Raw genomic sequence first — 16,667 nt, forward strand, 5'->3', positions numbered from 1 at the left:
AAAATAATATTCATCATAGTTTCATAGCTTTTAGTTTAATTTTTCGATTCGTCAATATCGAGTGGTGCCGTTTGTGTTCTGTTTAAGCAACAATAAGTTACAGACATCATGATTCGATCGACAGACTTTCCGGTCAGCTAAAGCAACACCAGCTAATACAAATTTCCGAAACCGACAAACGAAAACGAAGAAAGTGCCATGTATGTTCCAAAAACAAAAAAAGAAGGACAACAAATTTAATGTGTAAGTCTTGTGGAGTCGCGTTACACCTCGGAGATTGTTTTGCTTCATATCATCTAAAAGAGAAATACTAAGTACCCAATAAAATATTAATAAATAAATAAATATATAATACAAAAAAATGTTACATTTATTTACATATATCCTCGAAATTTCATGAAAATAGCGGGATAGGATTGAAAACTAATGAAAACTGACGATTTATGATCTCCCGAAAACCTCGAAAAACCGCCGGCGACAAGCGAAATGATCAGTCCTACCGGCGCCAAACAAAAGAATCCCGATTAGACGTGCGGACGGCATAGTGTTAAAAGAATCCGGTGTTGCGGTGATTGTGCGTCGGCATCCTTTGAGTACTGCTGACACGTGCCGAGGCGGCTTTTATAAAGAGTGTAGCTGAATGGACTAAAAGCAAAGCAAAATAAACCTTACCCCACTATGCTATGGTGTTTTGTTGTTTCAACTTGTCATTCGTTACAATAATTTTGATTGAATAACACTTGTCTCTTCTGCTTTCTTCCCAATGTATAATGTCAAGTAAAAGGATATAAAAGATAGTTCCGTTGCGAAAAAAAGTAGTGTTGCCACTTAAAATAAAAATAGAAATGCTTGACCGTTTACGCCTTGGCGAGTCGTTTGCATATCACGCTCTTTCAACGTAAATAAATCAACTGTACGATTCATCAAGAAATCCAAAGACAAAATAAGGAATTCTATAGCTTCAACCTCACTATCGGCAAAAATTGTTCGTGATCCAGCAATTGAAAAAATGGAAGCTGCGTTATCATTATGGATTGAAGACTGTAACCAGAAAAGAGTGCCTCTAAGTGGTCCTTTGATCCGCGACAAGGCAAAGCACATCTTTACGCACATTTTAAAAAACCTGGTGATGAATATACAGATAGAGAATTTCAAGCATCGGAAGGGTGGTTCAATAAATTCAAGGTGCGACAATCATTGCATAGCATTAAGGTTGTTGGAGAAGCTGCATCTGCAGACACCGCCGCAGCAGAAAAATATCCAGAAGAATTTTCAAACTTAATTACTGATGGTGGATACAAGCCTGAACAAATATTTGATGCTGACGAAACCGTTTTCTACTTTGAACAATCTTTTTGGACACTAAAACAGCGAAAATGTAAATTTAAGACATCGTCAAAGTCAAAGTAGGAGTAAATTATATTATTAGAATTGAAATTTTGAACCTATTTCGTTAGTTTAATTCTCCCATATTGTAGAATTACAGTTTGAACATAGGGTCAAAATTTCAACTTGGGCTCCGCTTCGAAGCATATTTTCGGCTCGTACATGTGGCCGTTGAATTTTCATTACCATCATCGGATGTGAATTCTCTCGAACGGCACGAATTCGTTCGACGAGAGTGACACGGCGGTGTCCCCCCCCATCCCTGCTGACGACCGTCGCTGAATCGTAACGCACACGGGTGGCTATTACATTATTGAGGTTAAAGGCTAATAAAGAAGATGATGATATATCAGATATCACATACATACATACAGGTCACGCGCGGCGTTACAGGAAATTAATAGCGGCGCGCACTATCGGGAAAACTTCCACATGCAAATTGATTTTTAAGCGGTGCGCGCCGAAAGAGAGCGCGAAAGCGAAGGGGATGGGAGAGCGTTTAGCGTAAAGCCCGACAGTACGAGCAGCCCGGACCAATCTAAGTCCAGCCACGTGTATATAATATTTTAAAGGTGTCCGACGAGCGAAGTTAACGCGCGGGCTCCCGTGTTCCGGACGAGTTTACTGCTTCCGGCCTAACTTGGTCGGTTCGAACACATAGAGGAAAAGTGGTGAGGAGACCAAGGTAAAAGGGGGAAGAAGGAAGGAGAGGAGGCTTTCCCGCACGGGCAGGCTTCCTCGTCGTGTTTTATCGTTATTACAAGCTCTTTCAAGATTTACAGGTGGATAACTCGTTCCTCCGTCCTTCTCCCTCGTCTCTTCCACCCCTCATTTGATCAACTTCCAACCCGCTTCACGAAACGTTAGCCGTCGGAAATGACGCGTCCAGGTTGCATGACCCCCGTCGCCACCGCCGCAATGTTTTCCTTTGTAAAGGAATGTTCGTTATGTCGCTTGTATATATGGAATATCGACGTCATCTGGGAGACGTAAAGATCATCACCGCATCGACGAGACGCGTTAAGAGCCACTTGCGTGACTAGATTTCGATATTGAACGCTCCTGGGGTAATCGGGAGAAAGAGAGAGAGAGAGAGGGAGAGAATTCAGTTTTCGCTGGAGTTCATTCGAGATTACGCGAACAAAAGTTATGTTAAAAAAGGTAATTTTTTACATAAAGGAATAAGTTATACATTTTGAAGAAATATATTTAAAAATTAAAAAGTGACAACTTCAAAATAAGGAAATTTTAAATTGATATATCCTATAACGTAATAAATATTAACTTGAACAAAAAAGTCTTTAAAAATGTAGTTATTAATTAATATATATTTATTAAAATATAACAAATATAAATGAAGTAAATATATTTAATAAAATTTCAAGTAAATTTTTCTCTCGCTGAAGACACTGTCAAGTATAAAAATGACGTTATAACCTTTTTGTGAATCCTTAAATCTATTAATATTTCAAATTTGATCTATTATCAGAAAATATGACTGGTTAGTTGGTTCTTTCACGCGCAGTGGTACCTCGAAATAGAGTTACGGCAGTATCAATTGGTTCCTCCATTTTATTTCCAAATAGTTCGGAGTCAATGAAAAATTGCCATGATCGTCAAGACTATCGACATATGAAGACAAAAAACAATAAGTATCCATGTTAGTAATGAAGACGCAAGTTTTACATAAAATTCTTTTTTCATTTTTCAATATAATCCCCTTAGGAAGATACACTTTTCCCAACGTTCCTATAATTTTTTTAATCCCTCTGAAAAATACGATTTATCGAACTCTGCAAAATAGGCCTCTGTTTCAACGATAGCCTCCTCATTCGACGTGAATCTCTTTCCACCGAGCCATTTTTTCAAGTTTGAAAACAGGAAGAAGTCGCAGGGGGCCAAATCCGGAGAGTACGGTGGATGCGGCAGCAATTCGTAGCGCAATTCGACCGATTTGGCTGTAACGGAGAAGTGAGCCAGTGCATTGTCGTGGTGGGACAACACTTATTTTCGTCAAATGGGGCCGTTTTTTTCTTCAATTCAACGTCGAATAGGCCCAATAAATCAGCATAGCATTGCCCTGTGATAGTTTTTCCTTTCTCCAAATGAAGATGATCACGTCTTGCGCATCCCAAAAACAATCACCTTTCCGGCCGATGGGACCGTCTTGGCCTTCTTCACAGTATGTTCGCCGGATGAAGTCCACTGTTCCTTGGTCTCTAGTGTTAATGATGGATCCATATTTCATCAATGGTTACAACTCGACGCAAAAACTCCTGCGGATTGTGCTTAAACAACTCCAAACACTATTTCGAAATTGATAACCGCATCCGCTTGTTGTCCACCGTGAGCAATCGTGGCACCCATCGGGCCAACAGCTTTTTCATTCCCAAGTTATCATGCAAAATATTGAATGCCGTTCCGTACGACTTGGCCTATGCTACTTCACGCACTTTCGTTCGGCGATCAGCGAGAATCATGTCGTAGACCTTTTCAACGATTTCCTCAGTAACCACGTCTGCCGGGCGGCCTGGGCGCTCCTCATCAAAAACAGATGAACAACCACGTTTGAATTCGTTGAACCAATATCTGACGGTTGTCATAGATGGTAAAGGGTTCCCACAGACGGCATCCAACTTCGTTTTTATTTCTTCGCACGTTTTTCCATCCAAAAATAAAAAGCGAATCACGGATCGATATTGCTCTTTTTCCATTGTATCAAAAACATCAAACACGGTCACTACGAATTGCTATCAAATTAAAACTATCGCATAGAATCACTCTGAAATTTTGTATGACGTCGTTTGAAAGATAGTACACGATGGTATTGCCAAACTGCATCAACAACGCCGCCTGTCTTCAAACAAGGATACTTATTGACATCGCGGAGGTATCCATCCATCTAATTTTCGACCGTTGCACAATATCTGGAAATACTTGGCTATACGAATCGCTAAGATATTTGAGCGCCTCACGATTTGACCGAATAAAGTTTAATAAATCGCATTTCCAACTGTGATTCGCTACACAAACGCAACGAAAACGAACCATTTTTTTCAAACGGATGATTTGGTCGATGAAAAATGGATCATATATAACGTAAAGTGTAAAAGGTCGTAGCATAAACAAGCATGAAACACCGTTAACTACTCCAAAGGCTGGTCTGCATCCAAAAAAGATCATGCTGTATATCTAGTGCGATTGGAAAGGTATTTCTTTTATCTCCTTCCACAACGCGACAGGCTTAATTCAGACAAATACTGTGCCAAATTAGACCGTTTGAAGGTAGCGATCGACGAACGAAAGCGTCCCAAATTGATCAGTCGGAAAGGTGCCATCTTCCACCAGGATACCAGATTTCGTATGTCTTTACAGACTCAGCAAAAAATTATTGCAGCTTGGATGGGATGTTCTACCGCACCCACCGTATTCACCCGACCTAACATTTTCTGATTACCGCTGATTTCGAAGCCTACAAAATTCCTTGAATGGTAAAAACTTTACATCTTCGGAAGGCTGCAAAAACCACTTTCTGCAGTTCATCGCTCGGAAAAATGACCACTTCTGGAAATCCAGAATCATGAAGCTTCCTCGAATTGTAATGGAACAGCACCACGTACATGTGGTTGATTAAATATATATGTAAATATATAAAAAATGTTTTTGAACTTTACTTAAAGAACCGCTCAAACTTCCCCAATATATTCTTGCTTATACATGAAAATACGAGTATTAAATTGATATTAATTTTTTTTTATATAGAATCAGCGTGCCTGACGGATTCATCACAGCAGCCACAACGTTCGATTCGTCCGACGTCTGGCAGCAAGAGTCATCTCTGCGGAAATCGTCGCGCTTTCTCTCGACGAACGTTGCGCTCGTCTCGCTTCGCGATCGCTGGCGCACGTAAAACACTCTCATCTGTGCACACTTGCGCGCGTATCGCTTACTCGTCGTCTCCCAAGCGTTATTTCGCTTTACGACATTTTAAATCGTCGCCGATATAACGGAGATATTACGAAAGGCACCCGGCAACGATTGGATACACGCGCGACTTGTACGTGTTGCATCGTGTCGCGCGTGTGTACGCGTCCACGAATAATCGCACGCGAACGTAGCGCCGACGATTGAATTTCCCTTCATTTCTCTTTGGTCAACTGTCACCTTTCCGCGACATTTCGCGACTCCTTCGTTATCGTCGCCGATGCCTAACGTTGTTTTACGACCGATAAAATCCCCCCTCCCTCGTTTAAGTTGCGAACGTATCGTTTTACCCGCTGTTAGCGGACCAGCTGGCTGGCTGGCTGCTGTTGGCGCCTTCCGAGTATTCCAGGTATGCGAGGGATCAACTTTCGCGAACGAGTTAAATTCTGTTAATTGTCCCCGTGATTCCGCTGGGATGACAGCGGGAATCGGCGGGAATGATGAAGTAAATTAATTTTTCATGAGTGGGATACGATTCGAATAGCGTTATTATCTCGCACGTAGACCGTTGCTCGTGTCATTCTGTGAGCAGTCTTGGTCCCTCGGACGAGGCTATAGTAAGAATAGACCGAACATGTCCTCCAGTAAACAGATGAGACGGAAAAGAGATAGAAAGAGATGGACGATAGGTGCCATGCAGCTTTCTCTCTCTCTCTCTCCCTCTAATGAGGAAAGAGTGGGGAGAAAGAGGGATAAGAAAGAGTGAACAAACAGCTGAACACTCGATCGTTCACGCGCACCACTAATTTTCTCATTATTATATAACTTTTTCTAGTGTGTGAACGATCGAGTATTCAGCTGTCTGCTCGCTCTTTCCTACCCCTCTTTCTCTTCACTCTTTCCTCATTAGAGAGAGAAAGCTACACGGCACCTATTATCCGTCTCTTTCTGTCTGATCTTCACTTCTCGCGCCTCATGTTCGGTGTATTCTTACTATGTCTATGGACGAGGCGAACGAGATTCCACCGAACCATACGACATGAAACACACGAATCTTGCTGCGAAACATTTATGATATATTTATGATCTAGGCTTATTATCTGGTCCTCGTGATCGTGTGATAGTGTCGGGAATGCAACCGGCAACGGGGGATCACAGGTGATTACGCGAGGATGAAACCGCGCGCGCGCGAGACAGAGAGAGAGAGAGAGAGAAAGAGAGCGCACGTAAAGGAACAAGAAAGGGAACGCGTAGGCGTATTATTATTATATTTAGACAATATAGAAATGTAAAAAAAGGCAAAATAAAAATAGTAGAATATATGTAATGTATTATAGTACTTCTTTTCTGTGTAGGTATAACACTACAATCAATAAAATCTCACTGACAGGATTTAATTAATAATAGCCAGTGGAATAACACAAGTTTCATAGGGAAATCTTACTTTCACAAAATCAATGAGGTTTGAAACTATAAGAGGACCTAAATAGCATACTCATTGAACATTCATTAGCATTGATGAAATAAATTTTACTGGCATAAAGGAAAGCCAAAACTTGATAAACGATAACGTAGAGGCGATTCTCAAAAATGTTACATTAACACTGACATGATCACGCTATTCTTTTTCTATTTCTTGTGCATATAAATCTTGCGTAAATGTAAGCGCAATATAAATATGAATACGAAAAAAATATATTATTGTTTTACCGCGTATAACAGAAAACCAAGATACATAAAAATGTTTCTGTATGCAAACTTTTCGTATCTTTTTAAGCCTTTAAATTAAATTTGAAATAGTATAAAAAAATTTAAATTGAAACAGTATAAAAGTATTCTTTGAAATTTTCCTGATTAGAACATTGGCACGTTCAGGCACATACCAAGCTGCAGGATTTCTGTATCAGATAAATACGCAAATTGACAGTGAGACTTGGAAATTTTTCATAGATTTCCTTGCGTATCGAATAATGCTCCGATTTATTGTTGCGCATACACACTTTCACCGTACAAAAATATTTATCATTTTGTGCAGTCAATATTACGTAAACTTAGCAGAGAGACGTCAATATTTTGACGGCAAAGTTTTCAAGTACAGCATCTGCTTAATCAGAAACATCATAACCGATGCGCTTTAAGAGATTCGCTTTAACGCGGATCAACAACGGTCGAAGATAAAACCGAAAAAAGAAAGGGGAGAAGTGGGAGAGGTTGCATCTGGAGACCTGTCTGCAACTATCGACTCGACTCGCGCTATCGATCCTACCGGGGAGCGAGCGATCGGCCGGTCGGACCTATCGCTATCGGTCACGTGAACACGTTGCACGTTAAAAGATAAAAGGATTCCTCCGGTCGCACTCTTTCACTCATCCGTCGCGCGTTGCGGAAAACTATTGTACATTAAGGGTCTATTATGTTTACTAGGAAAACACCGGTTGCTAGTCCTAGCAGCACGAGACACGCCGGGGAAAAGGGTTTATCGAGACACCGGTAGTGTCATTTCCGGTAGTATAACTGGAGTTTATCGCCGCGCTTGCTCTCTTTCTCTCTCTCTCTCTCTCTCTCTCTCTTTCTCTTTTCTCTTTCCTCTCGTCTCCTCGCCTCTATTTCGCTCTACGCGGAAGAGACGTTCGGGTGAATATGTTGCGGAAATAGAGAGAAAGCCGCGGTACCTTCGCGTTTTATTTATTCGCCCAAGTTTAATCCGTGAGCTTTTTTGCCAAAAGCCGTTCTCGCTCTTTCTCTTAAACTCAACGATAATGTTTCTGACTAAATCAGATGAAATTAATATTTCACCGATACATGTTAGTGAATATTCGCTGATTTTCAGTGAAAATATTCTTATTTTAGGTCATCCTACGGTCTTACACCTCATTGATTTTGGCCGGTGAAAGGAAAATTTCATTGGAAAATCTGTGGTATTCCGCTGGCTATGCCATTAACTAAATCCTTTCAGCGAGGTTTTACTAATTGCAGTATTAAACTTAAAACTGAATTCACTATTTTTTGATAATAATACTGATTCTCTTTTAGAGAGCTCTTTCTTTCTCTTCCTCTCTCTTTATCAAAGCTCTCTTTCTATCAAATACTCATATCGCATGTCTTTAAACAGGGACTCTACACGAATTTATATAATAAAAATCTCGAGTATTAGCTATTTCTATAAATGTTTTAGAGAATCAAGCCGCAGAACAGGAATAAACATACTTATTTATTTATCTGTCATTAAAGAATGGTATATTTTTCAACCAGACACATCCGATGCACGCGTTGGAGAAGTTCCGTTCGTTAAACTTTCGGCAGTTCGCTCGGTACGCTCTTTTGTCCATGCGAGAGCGGAAGTTGTACAGAAACTCTCCCCTTAGTATAGGAACTCGAAAATAAGGAAATGATACGTAAATATCCGACACGGTACAGTACAAGACTGCTGTGCATGAATGCGCGCAAAGTAAACAAAGCAAGAAGAAAACGTCGTTTATCAACAAATAGACTTAAATCCCCGAAAGTGGGGACGACCGTATAATTTTCATGTGAATTAATTCACGAAAATTAATGTGCATCGTGCGCAAATCCCTCGGACCTTTTCATGCGAAAGTCGAGCTCCCGCATGTCCACTTAATCCTTATCGGACGCTAGCTTTTTATGCGTGATTCTCACTAGGTTGTAGCTGGTTTCGGTAAATATGCGAACTTGTCACCTCCTACGTGACGTACGACCGCAGCGACGAAGTATTGTTGTCACGTGAGAGGTGACTTACGACCGATAAGGATTAACATCTATCATCATACAAGGTGACCATTAGGATTGTGTCTAAAATAAAATAAGTAAATGGTTATTATTTCGCAATAAATAGGCCAAAAAAATGAATGAACCGCCATTTTGCAGAAAATACTTGTCAATTTTTATTACCATAGATATGAAACAAATATATAATATTTTATTCATTTAAATATACACGTTATGTTATTAAAAAAAGGAATGCAGATGTGCTTGCGCGCATGAAATAATGGAATTTGTTTTCAAAATGTTGCCCATAGGAATTAGCACAGAATTGCAACCGTTTTCGAAATTCCTTCAAATATATTATCCAATATAGCTGTAGGAATGTTGCGAGTAGATTTTCCAAAAACTATCTACCAATTCTTCGGTGTTTCGAGGCTGTACAGTATAACATTTGTCTTTAAGGTACCTTCCGAAAAAAAAATCGCACAGGTTTAAATCGGGTGAGTAAGGAGGCGATTCCTGACCTCCATGGGCAAATTTCGAGTATCCTGATCCAATCACCTTGCTGCTATATATTTATACTACTATATACTGTACTATACTACTATATATTATATACTATATCGATTCAAACACATCGTAAGTACGGTGTGGGATCGTGTGGGATTTTGTATAAAATGAAATTTCTTTTCTAATCCTCGTTTCTATGGTTGCAGTTTGATGACGTTTTTTACAATCTTTCGGAGAATTTCTCGCTTCAAATCCATGATCTGAGTAGCTTTCTGAATCAAGAAATTTGGATTTTTTCTTTAAAATATGCTCTGACGTCATCAATTGTTTCGTCCGTTGTAACAATATGAGATGGGCCGGATAAATCCTGTCTACGATCATTCAAAATGCCATACTAAAATTATCAGTAATCCTGCGAAAAAATATCGAAAAATAAATATAACCTCAGATCATCAGCATAATGTGTAGATTAGATTATGTTATGGCGCGATTCTAAAGGAGAAGCATATCTTCTGAGTATAGTTTTGCTTGAAAGTTTTTTAGATCCATATTTAGTACGGAATCCACGATGCACCTCGGTATAGTTTTTCTCTCTACTACGGAAGCACTCGATAAGAAACATTCTTTCTCCAATGCTTAGAGCGTTCATTCTGACACTGGTAAGTCGGTTTGTACAATGACTCAAATAAAATTGACAGGTCTCAAGTACCGGAACCTAATTAGTTAAATGATTGCCGAAATCAAAGAGGGGAAATATAACCGTTTACTTTAGACACAATGGTCATCCTATATATCGTACATTTGTTCGTCGCGAGAGGAACATTCGCCGTTTCCACGTGGAAAATCGTGACGTCGAAACCCCGGAAAATCACGGACGAGAGACCTTCAAGTGAAAATTTTGTTCTCACATATTAAATCTTGAATTCTATAGTATAGTAAGTTTTAAGGTAACGAAACACACTCAATATATTTTAATTCTAATAATATAAATTTACTTCTAAAATCAAATCCGTCCAAAAAATTACTATGGTCGTTGGGAGACATGAGAACAAATTTTTTATATTTCTGAAAATTATTTTCTTTAACTTTCAAGTTTGATGACGTGCCGAAACTATCGAACTCATCGGACTTTATTGGATCAATAATCTGTCAATTCTTAATGGCTGCGATAAAAAAAGAATCAAAAGATAATTCGCAATTGTCAAGGATAACTTCAAGATGAAAAGAAATCGCGCACGAGAAATACTTGCAAAATATTATCTCGAGTGTCACCAATTTTGAAAGCATTTCCCAAGTCAGAACTTTGGTTATGATAAACCTTCAATTTCTACAACACAATAAGAACTAAACTAACAGGACAGATACAATTTCAATCCTAATAATATAATTTACTCCTACTTTGATATTGATGATGTTTGAAATTTCCGTTTTCATCGTTTTAGTGTCAAAATAAGTTCAAAGTAGCATTAAAATGAAAATTAAATTTGTAGAATTAAAGATTCAAGAGAAAAATTAGCGTGAGTATCATATCAAAATAGATTTTTATTAATCTACAAGCGCAAACTATATATATCTAAGTAGGCACAAACTATCCTTAAGACCCTTGTTTCCTTGTCGCAGCTATCTTAACTAATGACGTCAGAAGCGGGAAGACGTATTTCCAAAATTCCCGCAGAATATGTTGAAATAAAAGGATGTGTCCATAAAATGATACATGTGATCGATTGAATACTTTTGTAAAATATTCCGGAAACATTTCCTCTTTACTTAAACAATGTCAAGAAATAGCCGCAAAATTTACGTAACAAAATCATGAAGAAAAACAAGCCGAAAAGGAAGGCATGTCAATAAAGGAACGTAGTCGTGCTAATTTTACAGTTACTTATTGATTATTACAGTAAATGAGGAAAATTTTCGAAATACTTAACAAATGCGATCGATCGATCACAAGTGTCATTTTACTAAACATATCTTTTATTTCAACTAAATTTTTCGCTAAAATTTTGGGCACGCGTTTTTTCGTTTCCAACGCCATCAAATAAGACGACTGCAGCGAAGGACCAAGAGCCTCAAGAATGTCAAAATAGCATTAAAATTTCGACTTGGATTTGCTCCATTCTGTCGACGTCGATCAAATCAGTGAAATCCAATCGCGGTGGGGGCCCGCGAGTTGTGATCTCGCGAGGAGAGACCCGCGGAGACCCAGGGTTGACAACCCCTGACAAGCCTGTTGCTAGGCGCCCATCAACTGTCCCTGTGTGCAGGGTCGGTCGGATAGTGGAGAAATGAACGAACGCTTCGCACCGATCGACGCTATTGCGCATGCTGCTCTTTGTTCCCCTTGCCTCCATGTAACAGTGCCCCTTCCTTCTTCCCCTCACCCTTGCCCCTCTTTTCCTGTTTATCTCTCTCTCTCTCTCTCTCTCTCTCTCTTCGCCCTGCACCCCTGCTCGTCAGTATACCCTGACGAGAACCGTTGCTCGAAATTGTCCCCCATCGTGATGCCAAAGAGGACGAATGGCATTGCAGTGATCGTCGTTCAGCAAAAAAAAGTTACACACAGAAAGCAAGAGAGAGCAAGAAAAAGGGAGAGGAAGAGAAAAGAAGGGGGGGAGGGGAGGGGAGGGGGCAGGGAAATCCGGCGAATTTTCAAGCGCGTGGTCTGACGGCGTTCGTGAATCGAATATTCCTGCCAACCCCCTTGGATCCTGACGAAACTCGGTGGGTTTGTGAAGCGAAGGGGAAAAGGAATAGTAATTCTGACCCGTTTCTTTCGTTGACGCCGATGATCGTGTTAAGAATCGAAAGCGTCCTTCGCGCAGGGGGAGTTGTAACTCGAGACTATATTGGGGACTATCGCGGACGGTAGAGCGTTTTTTGCAAGAAACTTTTGTCATAAAGACACCAGAGACGCTAATCAAGGAGACCCTCGTCCGCCGAATGAACGCTGGTGACCCACAATTCTGAATATCACATACATACGAAAAAAAAATGTCTGGTATTTGTAACTATAATATATAGCTGAAAGAATTACAGATAAGAGAATCATTTTTCTAGTAAGTATCACTGCAATATCAGCAATAATAAACTTATATGCACATTGTTATTATCCCAAGTCGAAATGTTGACCAAGACGAAATGATATATTAAACTTTTAATTTTACAACACAGTAGGAGCTAAGATGGCAAAATAAGTTCAGAGAGTTTCAATTTCAATAACATAATTTACACCTACTTTAACTACGATGATTATCATAAATTTCCATTTTCGCTCTTTTAGCGTTAAAATAGGTTGATCAAAACACCACTAAAATAAAGTCTGTAGAATCCAAGATTCATCAAAAAAGAAGTAAATAAGATTCAGTATCGTCAAAGCAGGTTTTTATTATTCTATAAACTAATTAAGTAGGCGCTAACTATATTTAAAAGCGTCCAAGTAGTATCAAAATTTTGACTCAGAATCTTTAGATTAAAATCAGAAAATATCGTTCAGATAGAAATTGATTACACTGAGAGAAAAATACTTGGTGTTTGTAACATCTATAATCATCATAGTGAAAGAATTATAGTTAGGATCATTTTGCTAGTAAGTATTATTAAGAGTGATTAGCGATGATAACTTTACATGCATATTGCTGCTAATACATGGTTAAAACCATGAAGAGGGTATAGTTAAGGTTAAAAATAGTTTCTCTCAGTGTATAATTTGAGCGGGATTTCTCACAATATGCAGTACGACCGAGTCGAGGAGGAGTTCCGCACCGCGATTTCGTTGCACGAGTCCGTCATATTTCATCGACACACCGAAGGCGGACCACGAGTCGCCAGCGGTCGCGAAGAACAATGTGGCGACAATGCTCGAGGAGCGTATTTCGCGAATGCGAAATTACCACGAGTAATTCATTCGGTCGCGTGGGAGCTAAGCGACGCTTCCGCCATCGGCTATCGTGGCTTACGACACCCATGGTGCAGAGAATATTACGCAATGATCTCGGCTACAGCGGCGGCGGTGAGAATCGCTATTGCACGATTGCAAGATGACACGCGTAGAAAAATCCAATCCGAGCGCATCTCGCTATTAATTGTCCGAAATTATCGGATAGAGATGAATTACCGCTACAAAGTGGTCGGTGCACCTCCTCCTCTTCCTCTTCGTCATCATCGTCGTTGCCATTGTCGTCATGGTGCAGCTTTCGCGAACTGTTAGTTGCGGAAGACACACTGGAGGAGAACGTCTCCTAAATTGCATCCAATACGCTCGGTCTCAGATAGTAGTCGATCAGTAGTTTAGATAGACGTTAATTGTGCCCGGCGATTCGCTTGGGAACACGTCCGGTGTACATTGAGAGGAGGAGAAAAAAAGAGAGAGAGAGAGAGAGAAAGGAAGAGCAAGAGAAAAAGAGAGAGAAGGAAAGAGGACAAAGTTTGTCCTGAAATAATGAAAGAACGGCGCAACAGACCGACCGTCCCCGCCGACATTAGCTCGGTCACATCGTCAAACAAAGCAACTTACGCGGAAGAGTCGGTTGGTTGCTTGGATCCCAGTATTTCATAAGAGAAACAGAGAGACAACAGAGAGAGGGAGAGGGAGAGAGAAAAAGAGAGGGGGAGAGAGAGAGAGAGAGAGAAAGATCACTATCGCCCCGTTGCGCAACGACGAACGGACTTTTACTCCAGCCGGGCTCGATAATTGACGTAGAATTATGTAAAAATTGCCGCGATGCGCGCACAAATGTGAGACAAGCGCAAAGGTACGTTTCGCGCTCTCTCTCTCTCTCTCTCTCTCTCGCAAACAAAGAACATGAAGTCGAAGCCAGCCCCCGTGCCTAGTTGACATCATTTTGGATGTCGGTCGTACGTGAAGGAAACAGTTGAGACACACGCGCGCGCGCACACACACACACACACACACACAAATTGCAAAAATTGCGGTTCAAATTAATCGACCATCTATTGTATTCCATTATCAGTGTCAGATTTAGCTCCTTGTGATTTTTTCCTATTTTCAGACTTGAAAAAATAGTTGGGTGGAAGGAGATTTGACTCGAAGTGATTCATGCTTGTAAACGGCTATTTTGAGGAGAAAGATAAATCGTATTATATGGAAGGGATGAAAAAACTTGAGCATCGTTGAACCAAGTGCATTGAAGGAAATTGAGGGAAATTATATTGGAAAATAAAGATTATTTTACTCTAAAAAATTATATATTCATATTTATAATTCATAATTTTCATATTCATATTTATAATTCATAATTTTCATATTCATATTTATAATTCATAATTTTCATATTTGTTCTAAGGACTTAAACGACCTATCGTACGTGAAATTTGCTGTGAAATATTATTTCACAAAATACAGTTGAAGTTATCTGTAACTGATTTTCCGGTTTTTTTGTTTGTTTGTTTAAAATACTCAAGAAATCAGGGGATTCCTTTATACACAATAAAGAAATAATATATATAAGGGGTACTCATAAGAAGTAATATATTATATATATAAAGGGTGCTCATAAGAAATGTCGTTTTTTTTTCAGATTAAATAAATATTGCCACCTTGTTCGTAGACGTGATTTATTATTACGTAACCTATATATTAATTAAATTTATTGACATTTAGTGTGCTTATTATGAAATTTTGAGAGAACTAAATGTTAAGTAAAATAAAATTTTGTATAAATATCAAAAAGCGACAATACTTATGGGTACGCTAATATATACGGTAAAATTAAAAAAAATGGTTTTAAATATATAAAATTAAAGATAAGATGTAATAAAGACACATAATAAATGTAATTTCAGTGCTTGTATTTTACTTTTTTAATAATTTCTTATAAATATCATGGAGAATAATTTTTATACAACTATCGTATATTTTGGTAAAGAAGTGTTGCTAGTTTACATTCATGCGCATAAATTTTAATTTAACGTTTTCAACAAAAACCCCAAAATGTCCCAAAAACAAAATGTCTATTCTGCACTATTCATTTGCACTTTAATTCTGACTTCACACGAGTGAATATTTCAGTAAATTAAAATGAATACGTCCCCGCGACGGAAGAATACATTAGGTTCACTCATCAACATTGCGCGAAGATATCCAATCGTCATTTCAGAATGAAAAATCCACTCTGTACGAATAAGAGATCGCTCGAATTCACATAACTCGGCTATCATTCTGTTTTTCGAGCGAGAATCCATTTTAAGAAATTCGGAGAATAAACCCCAAGTGAAGATAGTTTCATTGAGAGCAAAACGCATCAATTCTCGGCCAAGATTCTCTCGGGATTAATCGACCTACGCACTCGTTTTTCTGTCAAATCTCCCATTCCTAGCTGAGATGAGACAAGATTCGCCGGTCCTTGAAGAGAGCCAGACGTACACTAATACTCTCTTGCACTCTGTCTCGCAGCGTCACCGACGTAGCGCGTATAATGCGCCGTGTGGGCAGTCACCGGCATTCAGATGCATTCGATTCCTCGCGTCGTCTTCGCGTGATGCGTGCACGAGCTCTCGATGATCGTCGCATATGAGAGCGAACGAATGAACGAACGAGCGAGCGAGAGAGAAAGGGAGAAGAGTAAAAGGGAGAGTGATAAATCAGCCGGCGCAATTTAAATAATAAACGGTCTGATGTGGTCCCGCAGTTGGAAAAACCGCGACTTGCTCTCGCGATTACGCAGCGAAGGGCGCTCGCGTTGATGTCGCGCGTCGAACCAATTTACTCGTACTCTCGGCCAAATCCCTGGCCGCGATTTATGAAATCGAGAAAAACGAGCGATAACGTCGACAAAAACCTGCGTCGCTTAATTATTTCATTCCCGTGAGAAGTGTTCTCTCCCTCCCTCTCTTTCTCTCTCGTTTTCGTTTGCTCTCTCATTCTGTCTTTCCGTCTATCTCTCCCCCGGTTACGTTCAGCCCATTCATCAACGTCGCTGGTGATGCGAGTGAGTTATGTTAACTCATGTTCTGATGTATGAATTTCCGAGTAAGTGCAACGCGCGATACATCTTCCAACAGGAGTTACGAATCTCGGGCTTCTCTCCTTTTTATTCTCCACACGGAGCCCTTCACGAGTTTCCTCACACACAACATGCGCGCGTACAGGGAGGGGGGCTTATTCA

The 16,667-nt window shown here is 39.7% G+C and overlaps 1 protein-coding gene across 1 annotated transcript in view; it reads right to left on the bottom strand.

Moving 5' to 3' along the window:
- Nucleotides 1-16,667, bottom strand: part of LOC106749608 (growth factor receptor-bound protein 7-like) — a gene marked incomplete at its 5' end in the record, with an annotated part of 141,019 nt that overhangs the window by 14,816 nt on the left and 109,536 nt on the right. The gene's annotated exons all lie outside the window — the stretch shown is intronic.

Source organism: Dinoponera quadriceps, unplaced genomic scaffold, assembly GCF_001313825.1.
Source record: "Dinoponera quadriceps isolate SergipeBrazil2010 unplaced genomic scaffold, ASM131382v1 scaffold3926, whole genome shotgun sequence".
Taxonomy (NCBI): Eukaryota; Metazoa; Arthropoda; class Insecta; order Hymenoptera; family Formicidae; genus Dinoponera; species Dinoponera quadriceps.